The sequence below is a fragment of the Triturus cristatus genome, chromosome 4_2, assembly GCF_964204655.1.
Source record: "Triturus cristatus chromosome 4_2, aTriCri1.1, whole genome shotgun sequence".
NCBI lineage: Eukaryota > Metazoa > Chordata > Amphibia > Caudata > Salamandridae > Triturus > Triturus cristatus.
Window position 1 is genome coordinate 124,042,842 of NC_140586.1, and position 23,329 is coordinate 124,066,170.

The 23,329-nt window shown below is 44.1% G+C and overlaps 1 long non-coding RNA gene across 1 annotated transcript; it reads left to right on the top strand.

The window, feature by feature from the left end:
• Positions 1-26: 26 nt before the first annotated feature.
• On the top strand, positions 27-3,927 carry LOC146833135 (uncharacterized). Its single transcript, XR_014960526.1, has 2 exons — positions 27-156; positions 2,264-3,927. It is a non-coding gene; the product is annotated as an uncharacterized LOC146833135 (long non-coding RNA).
• Positions 3,928-23,329: the final 19,402 nt, after the last annotated feature.

Genomic DNA, 23,329 nt, shown 5'->3' on the forward strand with positions numbered 1-23,329 from the left:
GTGCAGACAAAGTGAAAGGAGAACAAGTGACGTCAGTCTGGGTTAGGCGGGAAGGCGGGTGAGAAGGGCAATTGACAACGAGAAAATGGGCCAGTCACGAGAGAGACGGAAGGGGAGTGCGTGGCAGAACGGAACGGCCGTTGGACAGATCGCCCTGTGAGTGTTTGAGCCCAATTAAAGTTTCGGACAGGACGTTCCGAAATCGGCCTGAATCTTTGTTTACAAGAAAGCTGTTTAACTTTCTGGTGTATACAGTTAGGCTAACGTTCACTTGGTGCCAGGTTTGTAGATTGCTTGCGTGTGTTATTTTAAAATCATTGGTATGTTTATATGTGACATATAATTGCCTCGCCTGTGAGTACAAGAAAATAGCAGTGTCCATGTAGTGAGGTCAATTTTATAGGCAAATACTTTGAAATAAACTCCCCTAGAAATATCCTATAACAGCTGCTTGTGTGACAGTTACGACACGTACGACTTGCTTCTTGCCCTGCAGCTTCGCAGCAGCATTACGTAATTACCAGGTAAGAATTGAGCCCTGATAAGTTGCTATTCGCAACCAAAAGTCGCACTTGCCCCATAATGTGTGGTATTTTCAGTAATTCCTAGCGTTTCTTTTGTAAGGGAATACATGGTATATGTATTCTGGGGGCTGCAGTTTTGCTTTTTAAATGGTTAACAGCAAAGCCAGTATTTGCTGAAAGTGTGTCCCTGGCTCCAAAAGTCTCATTGCATAAGAAACTTCACGAGGGTGAGCTCCAGTGAAAGCAGTTATAATTATGTTTTGAATAAAAGGTGCATAGCTCTCATTTCACAAATATACTCATCCCAATGCTGGGTGAACAGGCTTGCAAAAAGTGACTACAGGCACCTGGCACACGATTTGGTTTAGAGAATTGGCACTGAGTAAAGCACCTACTTTTATTGTGAATAGTATTCCCCAAAAATGTTTTCCTGGGGCGAGAAAAAATATTTACTTCTCCTCTAACTCATTATTTCTCAACTGCTGAAAATTCCTAAAGAATAAACCGTTTGCATTGGTGTGGTCAGAATGCTTTTGATGGTCCCAGTCCAACGTAGAGGTTACTGGCCACAACCGTGGGGTCCTTTAACAACTGTTGTCCCACGACTGGACCTATCATGTCATTAAAAAGTTAACACCTACTATGCCCTTGCAGCATTTCACACTTAGGGGAGTAGAGTTGGCAGGCCATGGTTCTCAAGGAAGTTGTTAGGGAAGAACAGACTCTGAACGTAAGAACCGTAGGGTAGAGGAAAAAGACAGCTGCTCGATCCAGTGCTATCTTTATGAAAAAGAGAAGTACTTTATTATCCACTACGAAGTACTACATAAAGTGGGTAACAAGGTTCTACAGCACAGGGTTTGTGAAAAGTTGGCCTGGTATATGCTGTCCTCTAATTAAAGTGGCACCTTGCACCAGTTCAAACGACCCTTATGATGTATGAGGTAAAAGATAACCTTTAGAAAGCTATCCTAGTGGTAGCTGTGGAGAGCAGCTTTCAGGCTTAGTCTTGAAGGAATGCTTCCCCCATACCCTTCCCACAACACTGCTTTGGTTGCTTCATAACCCTTAATCTCCCTTTACCTTTGCCTCACAGCTCCTACATCACTGCTCGGAGGCCCCCACCACCCCTCCAAGGCCACTGCTGTTTTGCTAGTTTTTTTGTTACTGTACAACCACTTTTATTTATTTAGCGCACCTAGCCATGGGCTTGGGGAAATTCAACGATCAGTCCCCATTATCACAGGATGTTGAGCCTGACAACAGCAGACTCGAACCGGGATTCACAGCTCACCAGTCGGCAGCTCTCACCGCTGCACCATATTCTATGCATTGATCCTATACTCCTATCCTAAATTAATGCTATGCACTGCATTGCTCATGTACTTCTCCTCATGAAAATCCTATTAAAATAGTTTAAAGAAAAAAGTAGGGAGTTCATTAAGCTCCTAAAATCCTGTTGCCACCTGCCAACTCTAAAAATGAGGTTACACTTTGCAGAAATGTGCAAACATACTACCCTTAATAAAATGATTTCTGGGCATACTAGAGGCATGAAACTTTGCAAGCATATTGATGCTAAAAGACAATTCAGATCTATAGGAAAGAACATCCATAATTGATTAAAAAATATTTTGGCACACAGTGATATATGAAAACAACACTGAAGTATATCAATTGTGATTATGTTTTCACTTTACTTGTATACTTAATGTGATTATTTTTGTTTTTATCCACAGGATCCCCACTTGATGGTCTTTTCTGTCTTGAGGAAGACATCTATCTAATTACATTCCATGTTGAGAGGTCAAAACATGTTGGTTCTACACAGAGAAGCACATTTTAGGAATGGGACTCTCGTGGGACTAATGCAGACGTTTTTTATTCCAAGCCCCCCTAAGTAAAATATTTTGAAGACGAGCCCCCTTCAGAAATGTTGGCAAGAATTGATGGAACAGGATAGGCAAAACCTGAGCGTAGGAGGTGGGACTTATGAAATCAGTTGAGGGGAAGCTTTCTGTAGCTCGTAATCCACTCAGAATGTAAGAATTGTAAAAGAGCAAATATATCGGACATAAATTGACCAACAACACTGCTCCCCATAATTGGGGTGTTCTGATCCCCTCACTCCTCAGGGCAACTGCTACACTAATTATAGCTGCCCTTTCTGCCTCTTTTACTTCTTCCCCACCATGACTGGCTATTACTCCAGTCTTAAAACAGGCCCCCTGTCACTTTCCGGAAAAAAAATGCCTCCTCAGTCTTGCACCCTCTTTGCAGCAAAGGTGCCCTCGGCCCTAATGCTAGCATGAAAAATTTGACTCTAAGCCCGTTTTGTAAAGTAAGACATTCATACTTGTGATGCATTTGGCCTCTCGCAACTCTTGGGCCCCATGCCACTGCACCTGCTTCACAAATGATAGCTACTTCATTGCAAAGCGGGTAGTCTACTCTGCCCTTTATTAAAAACAAGGACCTCCATCTTCCTTCATCCTCCAATTTGCCATTTCTTACAGACCCAGCTAAGGTATCTCCTCAACTTTAGTTCTACTCTCCCTTGGGTCATTGGTCCAAGGTCCAAAGCAATACGGGGGCTGCAAGCTTGCACTAGGCCCAAGTGCAAGCAAGGCAAACTAGTAAAACAGCCATTATTGTGATTTGGTTGGCCACTCACGCCCTGTTGCCACCGCATCTGCAAAGCCAATGATAATTACAGCCCTGCGAAGCTGGCTGCTCTGCTCATTCCACTGGGCCATCACTCCTAGGCATGAGGCTCAGATCAATCTATCTGCTCCTTTGTGTAAAAAAAACAAATTTGGAAAAATTCCCACATTTTGCTCCCTGTTGCTTGATCCTTGTTCCATTACAGCAAATGTGACCAGGACCTTAATGAGCGCTGAAGCGTTGATGATCCCGGACTCGCGGAGCGGCTTTCCGATTTAGCAACACGACCGGAGGTGGTACTTTAGCAAGGGTCTTTCACAAAATAAGAGAAAGCGATCATATACCAGCGTTGAAGTTCCGAATTAAGATTACTTCACAGTTTTTGAGAGGTTGGTTCCTTTACCCTTGTCCTGAGGAGGCCCGGAAGAAAGGGGGGCCGAAACGCTTCAACAGTTTTGATGGGAGGAGTCCACTTGGAAACAAGATTTATTATTGTCTTCCAATGCACATTTGATAGATGTTTGTAGAGGTGTTGAAACCTCGTGTGCATAGAGGATTACCTCGCAGTGTATTGCCTAGATTAAATGTGTGAACACTGATTATTGTAAAAATAAGTGGGTATAGGCAACAAAGATTTTGTTCATGTTCATATATTATATATGTTTGTGATATAACTGTCTATATATATGTATTTCTATGTTACAAAAAACAAAAATAATGTCTGATTTTTTAAAAGAAAGTCCTTGTGGTATGTGTGTTGTTTGAATTGGTTCTTCATAAATTGAAATGGGCCAATGTACCATAGATAGGGTAATTTGATGTCTCCTATGATGAAGTAAAAGAAGAGATATTGGTTCCTCCATACCATTTTTTTCTGCATAATATGCAGGACCTTAAAGCAAGGAATATGGAGGCCAACCCATGTTTTGCTAATAAGGCAGCCTATAATTTGGGTGCAGTAGCCCCTGGCATTCCTGGGCCCAGGGCCACTGCTCCTGCTGCATTAGTGGCAGGGACAACCCTTAAACAAAAATGAGCCCCACTATTTCCCCTTCTTCCTCAGGGCATCCATCTGAGGAAGCTGAATCTGTCCATTTGTAAACGAAAAATTAGCCCCATGTAATGCCCCCTTCTCTGGGCTTTTTCTATGCGTAGATCTTGCTCTTTCCCTCTTTCTCTTTGGAACTTACTCGGAGGCCGCATGGGTCTAGATGATCAGGGCTCTGGGTCTGAATAGGACCCTGCTGGTCTCCTTGCCGCTGTTCGCCTCAATTAACCTGAAAGAACATCTGTACCAAGGTCAAAGTGGTTGAAATCTATGGGGACCAACTTGCCCATGCTTTTTAGGTCTCGCCTGACCCAGCGCATGCGCTGGTCTGGCGAGACTTATTGAGAGGGCTCCAAAAAGTACTACCAGGCCAGCCTAGAGCTACAGTGAATGTGCCCGGGCGCGCGCGCCGCACTTTGCCGCGATTACTTTCACTTTCGTGGCCGCTTTGATGTTTGATCGGGATCGCGATCACTTTCACTTTCGCGGCCGCTTTGCATAGCCAATAGGTCTCGCTTTTGGGACCTTATAAGTATTTAGTTATGCAACTGTTGCATGGCTAAACACTTATAAGGTCCCAAAGGCGAGACCTATTGGCTATGCCAATGCTTGTTTAAATTGTGCAGAAATAGTTCCCATACTTTTTTGTGCAAGGGTGTTATCAGATAAGCTTTGAAAAGCATACTTTTAATGAATACTTGTAAAAATGTTTGAAACAGGTACAGTGTACATAATATTGAATTATGTGCTTTGGAAGCACATTTTTTGCTGCAGCCTGTCTCGTACTGTGTGTAATGCAATTTAAAAAAATCACTTGTATAGTCACGGTGCCTTTTGGTATAGGGTGGACTTCACAGCACCATAAATACACAAGTTACTCTTCCCCACTGTGCAAATCAGGATTCAGTTCTGTGACTCAGAAAACACACAGATTGATCTGCAGTGATGGCATTAACCATTCAAGGTTTCATAACGTAAAAGACTGTGTTTCCCACGGATTAGTTTCACTCACATTCAAGGTTTGTGCATTTTTTATTTGCAGTTACCTGACGGTAGAAGAACAAAAGGACATTATTTGCTACCTCTTTACCCCTTCCACTACTGCACAGATTACAGTTCCCACACTTACTTAAGCACTGCAAAATCTGCATGTAAATGAAGACAGCCTGGAAACGCGCCACATAAACAAGCTGCCCGCTTCCAGCCCTTTTCCTTTACACCTACTTGGAGACACATTTGCGACCCCCTAGGAATGCAGCCACAGACCCCTAGGGGAGTGCACCCCACAGTTAGAAGACCTCTGGCCTACAATACTGCCATTAAGCTTTGGCTCCAGAATGGATTCTGCGTTATTCAAGTAAATGCACATTAAATGCAGTGACTATCAGAATAATATCAGGAACTATGTTATACAGATTGTTACTTCTGTTCATTCAAATCATAACCATGGGCTCTTATGATTGTTCTTTTGACACTATCTCTGTGAATTGTTTAAAGTATTTTACTGTGCATTTCATTCACTTGATCACAAACACTATTGCAATGAGTATTGAAGTACGTGGGTATGGCATTGAAATGAGTTGAACCTATTGACTATGGTGCAGATAAGATAAGGAAGTAATAAAGAATTAATGGCTGACAAAAGGTTTAACTTTTTGTTCATGTAGGATACCCATTCCAGCATCGGGTCAGCTTCTGCGATGCCCTCTTCTGCCAGCCCTCACTCCTGGGCATTTCCCTCCTGGGCACCGAAGCTGGGCTTCTTTGGATCGTCTTCCATTTTCAGTGTTGCAGATTCAGAGGTCTCCTTGCCTTTGGGAGCCTGGCTGTTCAGACACAAGCCCCTGATCTCAAGAATTCCCTGGGGATTTGTGACTTCATTGTTCAATGAAAATATCTGTAAAACTTGTGGACATTGTAAGTCCTCTTCTACTACTCAGTTTACAGACAGGATGTGTTGAATCCAATGTCCCTGTTCTGGACCCTGATTCAGGCAGTTCACTCGGGTAGTGCATCCCTCCTCTCCAAGGCAGTCTCTGGGTTTGTTCGCGGGTGATTAGTCCACGAAACAGAATGATGTGGGGTGGCACCAAGTGGTGTAACCAGAAACAGAGGGCCATCAGTTGTGATGGCATTGCACCTGGCAGCCATCCGCCCTTTGGGAGGAGCACCTCTGGGAGAGACAAAAGGCATGCCCAGACATACAGGTTCCCTCAGCACTACAAAGGAGACCACTGTCAGAAAGGATGGAATAAACAAGGGATCATTGCTTAAAGGTCATCTAGCCACTTCTAAAGACAGCTCTGTCTCCAACCTGTCTCCAACCTCCCATACCCCAGCGATCAGTGCATCTCAAAATAATGAGGAATGCCAGCTTGTCTGGGAGGCTGGGAGTCAGCCGTCATCTTGTGCCATGCTTTACAAAGTATAATCCAAAATGGAACCCTCTGCTCTCATACATTCACTTGTCTGCCCTACAGGTCCATGTAATCAGTCACCCTATACGTTTAACAGTCACATACCATGGACTTGGATGTCAGTGCAAGGACCCAGTTATAGTGCAAGGTCAGTAGGACATTTGCTTGTTACTATAAGCTGGGTAAGAGGACTGTCTGGCACCTTTGATTCAAAAACAATATGCTGCCACCACTGGTATGTGTCTAGAAGCTGGTGTATGATTAATTGTCCCATGTAGTAATGAAGGCACACTTGCTAAACTATATCAAGAAAGGGTAATGGGGACCAGAAGCTGATTATGGTCCAGTGCCCGTGCACCACTATCAAGTCGTTAAACCAAAAGGAGGGTCACTGTTCCATCGGTGTGGGTGCTAAAAAGTCACCCTCACATCGATAAGCGAGGTAAAGAGGAGAGTGGAAAGCAGGAAAGGATAAACCTAGGTCTAGGACCAACTTTGCAGGGGGAGAACAAGTCTTGTCTCTTGTTGCCCTCACACACCCCAAAGGATGTCATGCTTCACCATTGGGCGTTTGCTCCTCGTCGGGCCGGCGCTGCAATGCCCTACGGGTCCCCCGAAGGGTCACTTTAGCAGATATCTTTTTAGAGAACAGCCGTTAGATGAATGTGGGTGGGTGGAGTGGGGCCTATGTGCACAGCGAAGGTGTATGTGTGAACAATAAAAATGGCTAAAGGATACCAGAGGGAAGAAATCTTTTATTGTGTCGGTCCCCTTGACATGCTAAAAAACCAAAAGGTTGTGCGTTACGCCTATGGGCAATAATGTACCCCTGGTAACTAAAACTGTCAGGTCGATATGTTTCATGCCTAGACGATCATAGCGATCCTTGGCCAGTAATAAATAGTGAAGTGAAGTGTGCAAGTGCTAAGGGGATACTAGCCCCCAGTGTGAAAGGAGTGGGCTTGTGCTGTGAAAAACTACAGCTCAGCTACAAACTATTCTGTTGATCTGCTCCTGGAAGTGACCTATGAAAGGAAGAGAGGTCGAAAAGCCAAAAAGAAGCGAGACACAAATCAATTATGAATCATAGGTTGTGACGTGTGTGTTGTATCTTGACTCTGATGTTCTAGTTCTGCCAATGGAATCTTGGTGCAATGACAATACATGGAATGTTGGGAGTGAAATCCATGTGATCAAATAATAACATGAACAGGAAACATTTGTTGTTTCTTGCTAAAGTTGAGGACATAAATCCAGTAGATGTATAGTGCAGGTCTCTTTGAGTGGGACTGGCATAGAGATGGTCTCCTTCAGAGCTTGGCTGGCGCACACATGAAAAAGCACATTTCGTCAGCAGACAGTAGACGTCGATGTGTGGCAGCTGAAGACAGTAAAACAGGCTTACCCTCGCTGAAGGCACAGCACAAGTAGACGTAGGATTTCTCAGATATGTAGAGATGGACTCTGGAGAGTAGACGTCCTAAACTGGATGGGCAGCTCCTTAAGTAGCACTTCCCCAGACGCACAGGAACAACTGGCAGACCGCAAAGTCGATGTCAAACAGCTGGCTTCCAACTGCTCTCTAACCAATTCAAAACCTAGAACCCAGTGACACTGAATCCAGGCAACCATTGACATTCCACATGACATAGTGTAGAATGCAGTACATATTAAATGAACACAGTGTTAGTCATTTGAGCTAAAAGAACTATGAGAGAGTATAACATATCCTCTCTTCTCAATAAAAAAAAAAAAAACAAGATCTGAAACAGAAAACTATAAGAGCATAAAATAATGCAATAATTCACAATTGATATCTTTTAGGAATCACCCTTGATCTTGTGTTCCTCCTAAGAGGAACTTGGGAAGGACCAACAGTCTTGGGAGATACAGGCACATCTGAAGAACATGGAACAACATTTTTTTAACTTTTACAATTTTTCCCACATTCCACCAGTTGCCTCCCTCGACCTGTACAGCATTTATTCCCACCCGGGTGACCAAAATAGGTGGATCAAACTTGTTCTCACCCTTTTTCACATGAGTGGAAGACTTAACACAGACAATATCCCCCACAAACACAGTTACAATTTTTGCAGACTTCTTGTCAAACCAAGATTTTTGTTTGAGTTGTGAATCAGAAACATTCTCTTTCACCACCTTGATAAGACTGTCAACATCAGGAACAGACCTAATCCACGTATTCATCCATGCTGGTTTAAAACTAGTGTTTGCAATCAATCAAAGTAATCTTTATTTCGGTCATAGACCATAAAAGATAATCATATCGAGAATACGTACATTGTTAAAAATAACTATTATAATTCATTAAAAATATGTACATTAAAGATTACATTAATTCATGAACAATTCATTAAAACAGTGAAACAGTAATAAGTTAAAATAGTTATAAAAACAGTGTTGACCTAAAATCAGTACCTATTTGGATGGGCCTAAGAAATGGACGAAAGAAGGGAACATCTCCTCCGCCACACAGCATGCCAGTAGCGTGATACCGAGAAGACTATAGGTAATGATGTATCAGTCTTCAGGATTCTGTAGGCAACCTTACAGTGTGTAGTGCCCAAATTCCTACAAAGTTGAAGGAGCCAACGTTTTCTGATTGATTTATATGTGGGACAGAAAAAAAGAACATGTAAATCGGTTTCACTTGTAGCTCCACAGGTTGGGCAATCAGAAGGGTTATCTATTGACCACTTTCCTGAGAAGGCTCTCAGGGGCAGTGTACCATATCTGAATTGCATGTACAGCTTTCTAGAAACATTTGGCTCAATCAAGTCTAGAGCAGGTTCTATTTTAAACTCCTCCTTAATATTAAAAAAATCCGTAGTCAATGGGCCTAGCTTATTATTGGTTAGCATCATATTTTTACTATTTAACCAAAATGCATTAACCAATTCGGCTCTAGAGAATTTAGGGGCAGTTATCTCGGGGTGATGCCATAGAGCAGAAATTCCCAATCTAATAAGCTCCCTTTTAATGTATACTAGCCACGGTATATTGGCTAGACCAGAAAGGGCCATTAGTGATTTTAAATCGTTTTGATAATTCACAAGCTCCGGTGTTGCCCACAGCCTCTGCCAATACAATAATGGCCTTAGTGCAATTTCTTCTTGAATAGACCTAACTCCCAAGTCCATTCTAAGTGGGTTAAGTGGTGTGCTAGATGGTAAGGTCAATAAAGACCTTAGGAACGAATTCTCAAATCTACCAATGTCTCCAGTTGGGGAATGCCCCCAAAGTTCAACCCCATAAAAAGTTGCACCCCGTGCTTGTGCTTTGTATATCTCGATCATGGGTGCTATGGGTTTGAAGGTAGATGCTCTGTGCATTTTGAGGATCCCACCACAGGTCTGTGTGAGTCGTAATTTGGCATTTGCTAACTGAGGACCCCATTCCATCCTATCCGAAAGTGTGACGCCAAGGTATTCAAACACAGTAACCCTGTCCAATGTAGCACCATTAAGAGAAGGATTAGGGCCGTTTATTTTGGGCGGGTTACATACCATACATTTTGTTTTCGAGGAATTAACCTCGAGCCCTCTGTGGGAACAGAATTCGGAAAAACTATCAAGGGCACGCTGTATCCCCATGGGGGATTTTGACACCAAAAGGGTGTCATCGGCAAACATTAGTGCCACCACCTGCTTGTTGTTAAGTTTGGGGGCATCGATGTCCTTAACTCCCCTCAGGTGGGCCACCAATGCATTGGTGTAAAGGGAGAATAGAGTTGGAGCCAGCACACATCCCTGTCTAACGCCCCGATTAACAGGGAACTTTGGTGTCAAATTGCCCCTCTTACCACACCTTACTTGGGCAAAATTGTCTTTGTGGAGCCGTTTAATAATCCCAAGTAAACAGGCAGGCATCCCCATCTCAGCCAAAACCGCCCAAAGAGTTTGCCGGGGAACTAAGTCAAAAGCTGCTTTGAGATCAACGAAGATAAGGTAGAGGCTGCCACCCTCTACCCTCACGGTTTTCCAATATAGAAGTTGTAGACGAAAAAGTTGGTCCACCGTGGATGTCTTCTCTCTAAAGCCAGCCTGGTATGGGGTTAGTATTGATTTTTCATCCATCCAGGCTTGCACTCGGTCTAGAATAATGCGTGCAAAGAGCTTATGGCTAACATCGATTAAACTAATCGGGCGGTAGTTGTTTGGCAAGAGTGGGGAGCCTTTCTTGAAAACCGGGACTATCTCGGCACCTGCCCAGGTGTTGGGAATAGGTGCACCATGAAGTATAGCATTATAAAGGGAACAAAGATAGGGGATCCAAACCTCAGGTTGGTGCTTATATAGGTCCCCAGGGATTTTATACAGACCTGGCGCCTTTCCTACTGGGAGTCTATTTACAGCCTTTTCTACTTCCTTGAGAGTTATGGTGTCGATGGGTTCGTCATTCGAGTTAGGAAAAAGTAAGGACTCAGTGGCCGGAGCCAAGGGAGCGTATAAGCTCTGATAGTGATCAATCCATTGGCTCTGTGCGATATTAGGGTCATCGGCCACTTGGCCCTCCTTTGTATCTGATCGAATGATTGCCCAGAATTCCCTCATATCTTTATTAATAAGAGCTCTTTTAATATTGTCCCATTTATCATCTTCCCAGTTCTGCTTGGCCACTTTTACGACCTGCTTGTATTCAGTTCTCCTCATAGCCACGCTTGTCCTATCACCAGATTTTAATGAAACCAGTAGAGCTAGTTTAGCCCTCCTACATTCGATATTAAACCAGGAAAGGACCTTCAGGGTTTTCTTTTTCCTAGATACTATTGGGTTCAAAAAATTGCCCAATGTTGTAACTAACTCTGTATGGATTTGAAGTACATAATTTTCCCTGTTATCACTGTCCTGGTCTAAGGTGTAACATATTTGTACGAGGGCTTTGCATGTGGCCGAATAGACGGAACAAATTTTTTCTGGGGATTTGAGAATCATCGGCCACTTAAGCCGTCTTCTGTCACCAGAGAGGAGTAGGGGTCTAGGCTTCCCACTATTTTGTGTAGGACTATTCTCCGTCACTAAAGACAGATCGAGGATTAAGGCATTATGATCGCTATCGTGTCGAGGGTGAATCACAAAATCCATAATCCTGGACCATGTTTTGGCCTCTAACATGATATAATCAATACGTGAAGTCTGTCCAGGTCGGTTAAAAGTGTGGTTCCCCTCTAGGTCCGACAGGGAACATCCGTTGCAGGCTCTCAGTGAGTTAGCGAGTGTTAAGGAGTTTATTTGCAAGGCTAAAGGTGTCCAGGCCTTAATGGGTGGAATTTGGAGGGCCGGTATGGACCACTGTTCATCCTCCTCTCTAGTAATGGGATCAATGAGCCCCGGTAAGGGCTCAAACTGGCAATTGAAATCGCCAGCAACAATCAAGATGCCCTTATCTGCTACTGTTTGGATACATTTATCCAAGATTTCTAGTGTGGGTGATTCACTACCTGACTTGGTAGGACGGGAGTAAAGGTTAACCAGAATAAGGGTAGACCCAGAAGGGAATGTGAGTTGTATACATTGCAAATCAATGCTTTGCGTAGTAATTTCAGAGATTACACATCCCAAATGTGACCCTATAAAAATAGACAGCCCTCCAAATGGCCTTCCCCTAGGACCCGCAAGGACTAAGCTATTGACTGTAAGAAAGCCTTTTTTTGTGAATTCCTCTTTTACCCAAGTCTCCTGAAGCAAACAGATATCGTACTGATTAATGAAAAGATTCCAGTCAGGGCAAGGAAGTTTATTTACGATGCCCGCGACATTCCAAGATAATACTTGTAATTGATTATTTGGGTGGATATTCTTTCTTTCTGGTCGCGAGACAGGGGGCGAGGGAGAAGAGGAGTTGCAAGTCACCTCATTGGTTATAGCTCTGAGATGGTAAGGGTCAATGGGGGAAGGAATATTTTGGGGAGTGGTGTATAGAGAAGAGGAAGGAATAGGGCTAGTTGTGGTGTCCAAGTATGCAGGGTTTGTGTTTGCTGGGATGATTCCAGGAACCTGGGCACACATGGTGCCTGAGGTGGAGTTGATCAAGGTGTTGGCATCAATTAACAGAGGGCACGACAAAACCCTTTTATCTAATATTGGGTCAGTCGAATCGACCAGTCAATCAACGTCCTCTAACGGAGCAAATCGATTGTACACAGGAATTCTAAAGGGTGGGATGTTCAAGTTAAATTTCTGTGGAATATTTTGTGATAGCCCTATGTCTGTGGCGATAGAGCCAGTTCGATGAGGAACAGGGACCCAGGGTAACTGAGGATAGAAGAATTCAAGGGGGGACGCATTGATTGAAGTTTGATGACCTAAGGGTAGTGTGGGATGAACGAGGATTTTGTGATTGGTCTGCGGGTATCTAAAATTAATAACCACACAATCCCCCCTCAAGCTTTTCCCCATTGGTCCTATCCATGCAACCCTTCTCACCATCAGGATCTCATTGGCCATCTCATAAGGGAATTGTTTATGTCTTGCCAACCAAAAAATAACTTTATTTCGTAGGTCTAGGTGGTTTTCCTTAATACCCTCCTTAAGTTCAGGGACACCAGTCAATATGGTCACATACGGGGATGCAGCTGGGGGAAGATTGATCGTTGGCAGGTTTGTGACAGTAGTCTCAGTATTATTATCCAAAGGATTTTTACGAGCCAGAGTAGAGGTAGCTGTGCGCTCACTAGTGTTAGTATTCTGCACTGAAGGAGTGGGATTATTAGGACATGGATCTTGTGCGTAGGGAACATAAGAAGAGGGCCTTCTAGTGCCATTATTTGTAAGGGATCCCTCTGTCGATATGCAGGCCTTAGTTGCCTTAGTTTGCCCAGCTTTACGTTGGGCAGGCACTGGGGCTAGCGATGGAGTCTGAAGTGTAGGCAACCCTTCGTTTTGAGCATTAGATGTACTAGCCGTAAAATCGCGGGGAGGGTCAGTATGTACTTTCGTAAAGCTTTGGACTAGTTTTAGAATAGGGGCTACCTCCTCTTTTATAATAGACCTACATTGGTCAACAATATTAATCACCACTGTATGTACCCAAGAAGGATATGGTGTATCTTGGGAAAATGTTGGTGATGGAGTAATGAGAAGTGTTTGAGTACTAGAATGTATGGTTCCCTTTAACGGACTCCCCTTAGTCTTCCTACTCTTTTTACTAGCCCTAATAACTTTCCTTTTTCCCCTTGTTTTGGGGGGTATAGGGATAGAACCCTCAGTAACCATGGGTGCTATTATAAGATCTTGGGTAATTGCATCCGATGGAGAACAAATCTGGCTAGTATGTGTTTCGTTAGAATCTAGCTCAATAGGATGGACAGGCGACCCCAAAGATGGAAAATCGGGGGTTAAGGAAAGACGGCGCTCAGTCAGTTCAATTTCCGAGGTGACCACACCAATAGCTTTCTGGAGCATTAAGTCTATTGCAGTCGGGAGTTTGCCCTCAGGTGCTCTTGGTTTAGTTTGTTGGTGTTTAGTTACACATGCACGAACCCCTTGAACACACTTGGGGAGGATAGGTTTAGGCATGACGTACCGGTTGGTAAACTATCCAATATAAACCCCCGAATCACTTGCACGGCACAATGTCAAGTAGCAACAGTACCTTCTGTCCTTCGTAGGGGATGGTTGGAGCCAGATGATAGAGGTATGGCCTGGCCCGGCCTCCTCTGGCCTCTGACGGCCACAGACGGCCCGCCCTCTGCCCGGCGCCGTCCGCGCGCGTCCCGCGATGCGGGGGGAGCCGGTGCTTTTGAAGCGCCACCGGGCGCGCTGGTGGGCGGAAGTAGTCTGGACCGCAAAGGCTCACAGGAGCTGTAGTCTCCCCCAACTGCGGCCAATGATGTTGTTAGGCGGTAGGGGAGACACACAGCGTTGGCACCCCGCTGACAATGCGCTGCTCTGGACCCAGGACCCGGGAGATTCTGGTAGGTCTTCTTGGGTTGAAGGCTTGAGAAAATGTCCCCCGCAGGGAGCCGGTGCTTTTGAAGCGCCTCCGGGCGCGCTGGTGGGCGGAAGTAGGCTGGACCGCAAAGGCTCACGGGAGCTGTAGTCTCCCCCAACTGCGGCCAATGATGTTGTTAGGCGGTGGGGGAGACACACAGCGTTGGCACCCCGCTGACAATGCGCTGCTCTGGACCCAGGACCCGGGAGATTCTGGTAGGTCTTCTTGGGTTGAAGGCTTGAGAAAATGTCCCCCGCGGCGCGCTGGTGGGCGGAAGTAGGCTGGACCGCAAAGGCTCACGGGAGCTGTAGTCTCCCCCAACTGTGGCCAATTATGTTGTTAGGCGGCGGGGGAGACACACAGCGTTGGCACCCCGCTGACAATGCGCTGCTCTGGACCCAGGACCCAGGAGATTCTGGTAGGTCTTGTTGGATTGAAGGCTTGAGAAAATGTGTTTGCCTTTCTCCCTCTCAATAATTCGAAAGGAGAAATTTTAGTTGTAGAGTGTGGAGTGGTCCTATAGAACCAAAGCATGCTATTTATGGAGTTGATAACATCACAGTTAGAAGATTTTGCCATCTGATACAGTCTCCCACATCCCTATTCATACGTTCTACAAGTCCATTTGACTGGGGATGGTACAGAGAACTTTTAACATGCTTGATGTTGCATGACTGTAAGAAAGATTCAAACACACTGCTGGTAAACTGTGTACCGTTATCTGTCACCAGTGTTTCAGGAAAACCTTCCCTCATAAAAACATACTTTAAAAAAACGATAACACTTGTAGAGGACATTTCTTTCACAAACTTTAACTCGGGCCATTTGGACGCGTAGCCTATTAACACCATAATAAAACGAAAACCTCCTGGTAAAATTTCTAGAGGAAATATGATGTCCAACCCCAACAAGGAACACAAGGACACTCAATGGGATGAAGGGGTGGGGTTGCTACCTTCAACCCCTTGTCAGCAGACCTGCAAATGGAGCCCACATCAACCTCGTCACACACATCACTGTCCATGGAGGGCAACCAAAAACAGTCACAAACTCTACGCTTAGTAAGCGTTGATCCTAAATGACCCTCATGAGCCTTAACAATAATACCTCCTCTGAGGCTCTGTGGAGGAATAAGTGTGTCAGCACGTACTAAAGCACCGCCCTCCATTGAAATTTCAGATTCGACCTTCCAGAAAGGTGGCAAGTATTGAGGAAGGACACGTTCTCTAGGCCAACCAGTCTTGACATACTCACAGACTTGTTGGAGAACTTCATCGTTAGACAGTGCCTTCATCCAACTATCTTTAGTGCTAAGACTGTGCTCAGGTAAATCAATTGAAGCAATTAGACAATCATCTGAATCCTTTTCACTACAATCTGAAACATCGGACTCTTTTCCACTATCACTCATGGGGAACCTAGATAAAAAATCGGCTCTGACATTTCTTCCCCCAGACACTTGAACAACATCGAACTGGTATTGCATCAGACGAGAAACCGTCTTGAGAATTCTCGGAGAACAGCATTTACTGGTGCCTGCACCAAGTATATTGACGAGTGGTTTATGGTCCGTCCTTAACAAAAAACGTCTTCCCCAGACGTATGAACGAAACTTTTCAATGACCCAAAGACAAGACAATAATTCCTTTTCTATAATCGAGTATTGAAGTTCCTCTTTCCTCAGGACTCTAGATGCAAAAGCAACTGTATTTTCACCACACAGTGAATCTTGGGTCAAAACTCCCCCCAGACCTACTTGACTTGCGTCAACTGTGATACAGGAGGGTAATGCAGGATCATATGGCTTAAGAGCACCACTGTTGACAAGACACTCTTTAACAAGACTCAGAGCTGAAGCGCAATGATCTGACCAAGAAAATATCACACCTTTCCTGAGCAGAGAACTAATAGGATGTACTATAGAGGCATAGTTAGGAATGAACTTGGAATAATATTCTAGTAGACCGAGCAAAGACTTGACTCCAGTTTTATCTACAGGAGCAGGAGCACAAGTTATCGCGTCTAACAATCCTTGTCTAGGTCTAATACCCTCTCCAGAAATGTGGTGACCTAAATATTCAATTTCATTGCAGAGAAACTTAAATTTTTCTGACTTAACTACCACACCACGATCTTCGAAAATCTCCAAAACCTTCCTTGCCAGAGAATTATGTGAAGAAATGTCTTTAGTGTGTATGAGGACATCGTCTTGAAATACAAGAACACCATCAATCCCACCTAACATGTTTTGCATGACCCGTTGAAAAACGGAAGCCGCAAGGAGATATAAATGCAGTAAGATGACGAGATTCTGAATCTAGTTCAATCTGATGATATGCACTGGCTACATCCAGTTTGGAAAAATATCAAGACCCTCTGACACTTGAAAATAGATCACAAATTTTGGGTAGGGTAGTGGTTGAGAATCTATCCAGATTTCTTTATTGAGAGACCTCAAATCCACACAAACACGCTACTTGCCACATTCTTGCGTGCGACGACTAAGGGCGAAAGCCACAGAGAAGATTTTGTTAGCTCAATTATCTCTTGATCGCACAGAGATTTTAGCTCTGTTTCAAGATCGTCTCGTATGCTGAAAGGTACACCCCTTAATTTATGTTTGACCGGAGAGGCTCCATCTTTGACAACAATTCTATCCCTGAAACCACGAATGGTTCCAAGCTCACCAGAAAAAACTGATGGGAAATGATGCTCCCACTTGCCAAAATCTTGCCCCTCAGAGATTACAATAACTTGTTCAGCGCATCCAGCTTTGAGAATCATACCAAATAGGCCTTGGTGGTACCGTCCCAGAATGTTCAATCCTTTGACGGCAACATAAACCTTGCCAGAAATTTTCCTATTTTTGAAAATTAGCTCATCCTCAAAGTACCCCAGAAGATCGATTTTGCGACCTTCGTACGAAACTGGCGAGCGATCAGGAGGTTGAAGAGATCTGTCACCCCATGTTTCGAAAAATAACTCTGTAGTCAACATAGTAATTCTTGTTCCTGAATCTACCAGCAGATTTAGTGGTTTACCTCCAACAGAAATTTCCACAATAGGATAAACACATTCGATGGGATCATTGACATTTGAAATATGATCATTAAATTCAGTAACTACTGAAACAATTTCTGAATCAGATTCATAGTCTGACTCCAAAACACATGCAACAGACCTTTTCTGATCATTGAATTTCTTTTTGAAATAAACTTTCGCAAAATGTCCTATTTTTTTTACAGTAACTACATACCACATTGGCACCAGGACACTTAGCACCCTTTTGATGTGAAGGATTACTACACCTGTTACACATTTGTTTGATATTTTGAACATCTGATGTACTTTTCCCTGAGCCAGAGTTTCTGATTGTACAGTTTTTATTTGTAGACCTTCAAAATTCGCTTTGTTTTGGCTTAGAGATAGTTGAGACAACATTTACAGGATCGACATGTTTCAAAGACACTTGGGAAGTCTCAATGCTTTTAGCAATTTTAAGGGTTTCATCCAAATCAGGATTGGCATGAGACAAAAGCTTCTGATGGATTTGCTTGTCTCTGCAATGACAAACAAACTTATCCCTGATCAATTGAGCAGTGAATGTTTCCAATTGACAGACAGATGCTAGCTTATGTAATGTGGAAATGTAAGTATCAACATCTTCACTTTCATTTTGCTGCCTCTTAAAAAATGTATGTCGCAATACCATCAAACTAGGTTGTTTGTGAAACCTTGTTTTAAGTTTCGTAATTGAGTCTTGGTAGTCTTCAATATCATCCCCAGGAAGATGTACAATTTCAAGAAGATGTTTGAAGACAGATCTACCTTTGAAACCAAGGGAGTGAAGAAGAAGAATTTGTTTCCGTTCATTACTGAACCTTGAAGCACCAATGGCTCCCAGGTAAGTTTGAAAAGTGTCAAACCAAACCTCCCATCTGACAGGAGGCTCTCCTGGAGATTCCAGAAAAGTAGGAGGAGGAGTTACAGATTGCATGTCTGTTATAGTACTAACAAAGCTTGAAACAGATAATATAATACAAAAATAAAAAAATACTTGTTAATTGAATATCAAGTGTGCAAATCACTTTTATATGATCTGCTAAAATAAAATACTTTTCAATTGAAGATCAGGTGTGCGAATCACCGTGAAAGGATCCGACACAAAAAAAATAGACTCCCATATAATGAAAAAATAAATAAAATGGTATGCAGATCACCGTGTATTATGACCAAAATTTAACACTTGACGAAAAATAAGTGTGCAGATCACTGTTAAATGATCTGCTTTAGAGTGCGGATCACTGTCATGTAATCCGCTCGAAACATGCACGCAAAATAAGTGTGCAGATCACTGTTAAATGATCTGCCTTAGTGTGCGGATCACTCATGTAATCCGCTCGAAACATGAATACAAGTGTTTTCTGTAACTATCCTGAATAAACCTCTTGGAACCACCTCTACCTGCGTGGACTTGATCACTACAATGTGCCTGCAGAAAGAGCGTCAAACACATGTTATGCATGGGAGACATGAGATTGAAACTGGTTTTACCATGTGGTGGATTCCCAAGAGTAGAGGCAGTCCGAGTGTGCACTGTGCTGACCGCCGGTTACACCAAAGGGTAGGCAAACTCAAGGGTACTCCCGGTACTCAGGACCGCCCCCACATCCCGGACCGTGCCGTGTCTGAAGGGCCCAGGTTTTCAAGCCTTAATGCGGGATAGTTACCTTGGGCCAGAACATGTTAGAATCACCATTTTACAGAATGGGTGATGCTGTGTGCTGCACGGTAGACACATGGCACGCACACTTGCATCCTCTACCAAACTGGTTAGGCAATCTCCATCACGTTATGGTAACACTTCCGCATATAGTTAACCATAAAAAGAGCAAGACCCTCACCTAAAAGTCACATGGAGAAATACTCCATGGTCTTGGGCGTTGGTAATCCGGTTTCTTCATGGGCTACAATTAAGGAGAAGAATGCAAGTAAGTGAAGTGAAAGGCAGTTAAAAGCACGCTTGTGCCTCAGTTCTCAATAGTGGTGTGGACAAAGTCCGCTTGTATATACTCACAATTTTCGGTAATATGTTGCCTCTCAGCACCTTCCCGACCTGGCGCCAGATCGTATGTTAGGCAGGTGAGGTACGGGTCTTAATATACTGCTCAGTGCAGCGGTGCGGGCGGTTCCCCCTTCCGGGTGCTTCGTCATGTTTCTTCGCATTGCCCATGTGTGGGAGTATAGCGTACGTGTCCGCGCCTGTGTGAAATGCTGGACATGTTCCCCAAAGGTCTGATCAATGCGCATGCAAGCTACGCGCTATTAAAAGTATAACCTGCTGTGTACTTAGATCTTATAAATATTTTTAACACTGAAGCGTGGGAACCGGTACCCTCAACATCAACAATACTATAGTTGGAGGGTAGGAAAGCATATCATAAGAAGGGCTGTTCTAAAAGATTATGTTTATATAATTCATTGTGTATCTAATTGACTCGCTAATGTCCCAGAGGCTAGAGTCTGGATGATACAGTGGAATATAATGTGGCAGTACATATAACATGTATACCAGAAAGAGACACAGTGTCTCACACATTCTGATGTGTAGTGATGTATTTACCAGTACTATACGGCTATTTCTGTGTTCATGGATGCCACTGGTGTTCCCTCTCCTAAAAGGGTGGATGGTGAGTTTATGTTTTAGTAGTTTGGCCTTGGATTCAATTTCAAAGTTCAACCCACGGTATCTCATCGTTGAGACCTTGTATGTGGGTGCGTAATCGATTAACCCAACGTTGCTCATGTCTCAGGAGTGTGTTGTTGCTCCATGTCTGGTTTGCTTCCAGGATGGTCCACTCCATCTCGTCGCATGAATGTCCTTTTTCTATGAAATGGTTTGTCATCTTGGTTGCTGTGCGGCCGCAGCGAGTAGTACTCCTGTGTTCACTGATCCTGATCTTAATTGATCTCGTGGTCATGCCAATGCATCTCAGTTGGCATGGGCATGTGATTATGTACACACAATTCTTGGTGTTACAGTTCGTGTGTGTACGTTGTTCCCACGCAAAATCCTCAATCAGGAGAGACTTAGTATGTATGATCGTGGGGCAAGCACTGCATGAACCACATGGGTAGTTTCCGGACACAGGGGGTAGATTCCACAGTGTATTATTCTGAGGTTTCTTCTTGGGCTGGGGCCGAGTATGAACCAGTTGGTCACGTAAGTTGGCTGTCCACTTGAATGCGAATTGTGGTTGCTCGATGTTCAATGAGCCAGCGTTGAGAATCTTCCAGTTCCGTTGGTAATTTGTTTGATCTTGTTAGACAGTGGCATGAAGGTAGTTACACAGGTTATGGCATCGCTCATAGGGTGTAGTCTGGTTTCAAGAAGACCCTGGCGGTTGTTATTCCTGGCGCGTTTTCTTGCCTTCCGGTTGACGTCTGCTGGGTAGTCCCTTTCATGTAGATTCCTGGTAAGGGATTTGGCTTGTTCATCAAAATCCTGAATGTCGCTACAGCTCCTCCGGATCCTGAGGAACTGGCCATAGGGTAGATTCTCCCGGAGTGCCTTGGGGTGGTAACTTTTGATGCTCAGGAGGCTGTTACGATCAGTGGCCTTCTTTAATGTCTTTGTGTGTAGTTGACCATTCTCAAGGGTGATGAGTTGATCCAGGAAGGGGGTAGCCTTATCTGATGATGTCATGGTGAAATGTAATTGGGGGTTGAGATGATTGATCCAGTCGTGGAACTTGGCGTAGATTTCTTCGGTGCCATACCATAGGATGAGGACGTCATCGATGTATCTTTTCCAGGTAATGAGATTTTCCTGGAACGTGTTTGTGTCCGAAAAGATATGGGTAGTGTCAAAATGTGACATGTACAGCCCCGCAAAACTAGGTGCAAAGGTACTACCCATAGAGGTATCTTGTACCTGGTGGTAGGTAGTGGTCCTGTACATGAAAAAATTGTTTTTGAGTGCGATGGTGATGCATGCCAGGATAAAGTCAGCCGGTGTATTCGTTGGAAGATCTGCCTCACTCAAAAGGTTCCCTACTACCTCAATGGTGGCATCCTGAGGGATGTTAGTGTAGAGGGCTTCTACATCGAGGGTGATGAGGAGGTCGATAGCTCTGGTAGTCTCTTCATTGATTTCCTGGATCAAATTGAGGGCCTCATGTGTGTCTTTTAGGTAAGCAGGAAAATCTCATTACCTTCCTGTATCTACTCATCACCCTTGAGAATGGTCAACTACACAAGAAGACGTTTAAGAAGGCCACTGATCATAACAGCCTCCTGAGCTTTAAAAGTTACCACCCCAAGGCAATCCGGGAGAATCTACCCTATGGCCAGTTCCTCAGAATCCGAAGGAACTGTAGCGACATTCGGGATTTTGATGAACAAGCCAAATCCCTTACCAGGAACCTACATGAAAGGGACTACCCAGCGGAGGTCGTCCAGAGGGCAAGAAAACGCGCCAGGAATAACAACCACCAGGGCCTTCTGGAAACTAGGCAACACCCTATGAGCGATGCCAAAACCTGTGTAACTACCTTCACGCCACTGTCTAACAAGATCAAACAAATTATCAAATGGAACTGGAAGATTAGTGGCATCCATGAACACAGAAATAGCCATATAGTGCGGGGAAATACATCACTACATATCAGAATGTGTGAGACACTGTGTGCCTTTCTGGTATTTATGTTATATGTACTGCCACATTATATTCCACTGTATCATCCAGACTCTAGCCTCTGGGACATTAGCGAGTTGATTAGGTACACAATGAATTATATAAACATATTCTTTTAGAACAGCCCTTCTTATTGAGGTACATTTATGCCCAACCCTACCAAGCTGAGACGCTTTCCCACTCTCCAACTATAGTATTGTTGATGTTGAGGGTGCCGGTACCCACGCTTCAGTGTTAAAAACATTTATAAGTTCTAAGTACACAGCACGTTATACTTTTAATATCACGCGTAGCACGCATGTGCATTGAGCAGACCTCAGGGTAACATGTCCAGCATTTCACACATGCGCGGATACGTTCGCGATACTCCCACACGTGCGCAATGCGAAGAAACATGACGAAGCACCCGGAAGGAGGAACCGCCCGCACCGCTGCACTGAGCAGTATATTAAGACCCGTACCTCACCTGCCTAACAACATCCGGGCTGGCGCCAGTTCGGGTAGGTGCTGAGAGGCAACATATTACCGAAAACTGTGAGTATATACAAGCGGACTTTTTCCACACCACTATTGAGAACTGAGGCACAAGCGTGCTTTTAACTGCCTTTCACTTCACTTACTTGCGTTCTTCTCCTTAATTCTAGCCCGTGAAGATACAGGATTACCAACGCCCAAGCCTATGGAGTATTTCTCCATGTGACTTCTAGGTGAGGGTCTTGCTCTTTTTATGGTTAACTATATGCGGAAGTGCCACCATAACGTGATGGAGATTGCCTAACCAGTTTGGTAGAGGCTTCGTGTGTGCGTGCCATGTGTCTCGTTAGTACATTACCGTGCAGCACACCGCATCAGCCACTTTGGAAAACAGCAATTCTAACATGTTCTGGCCCAAGGTAAGTATCCAGCATTAATGCTTGAAAACCTGGGCCCTTCAGACATGGCACGGTCCGGGACGTGGGGGCGGTCCTTAGTAGCGGGAGTACCTCTGAGTTCGCCTACCCTTTGGCGTAACTGGCGGTCAGCACAG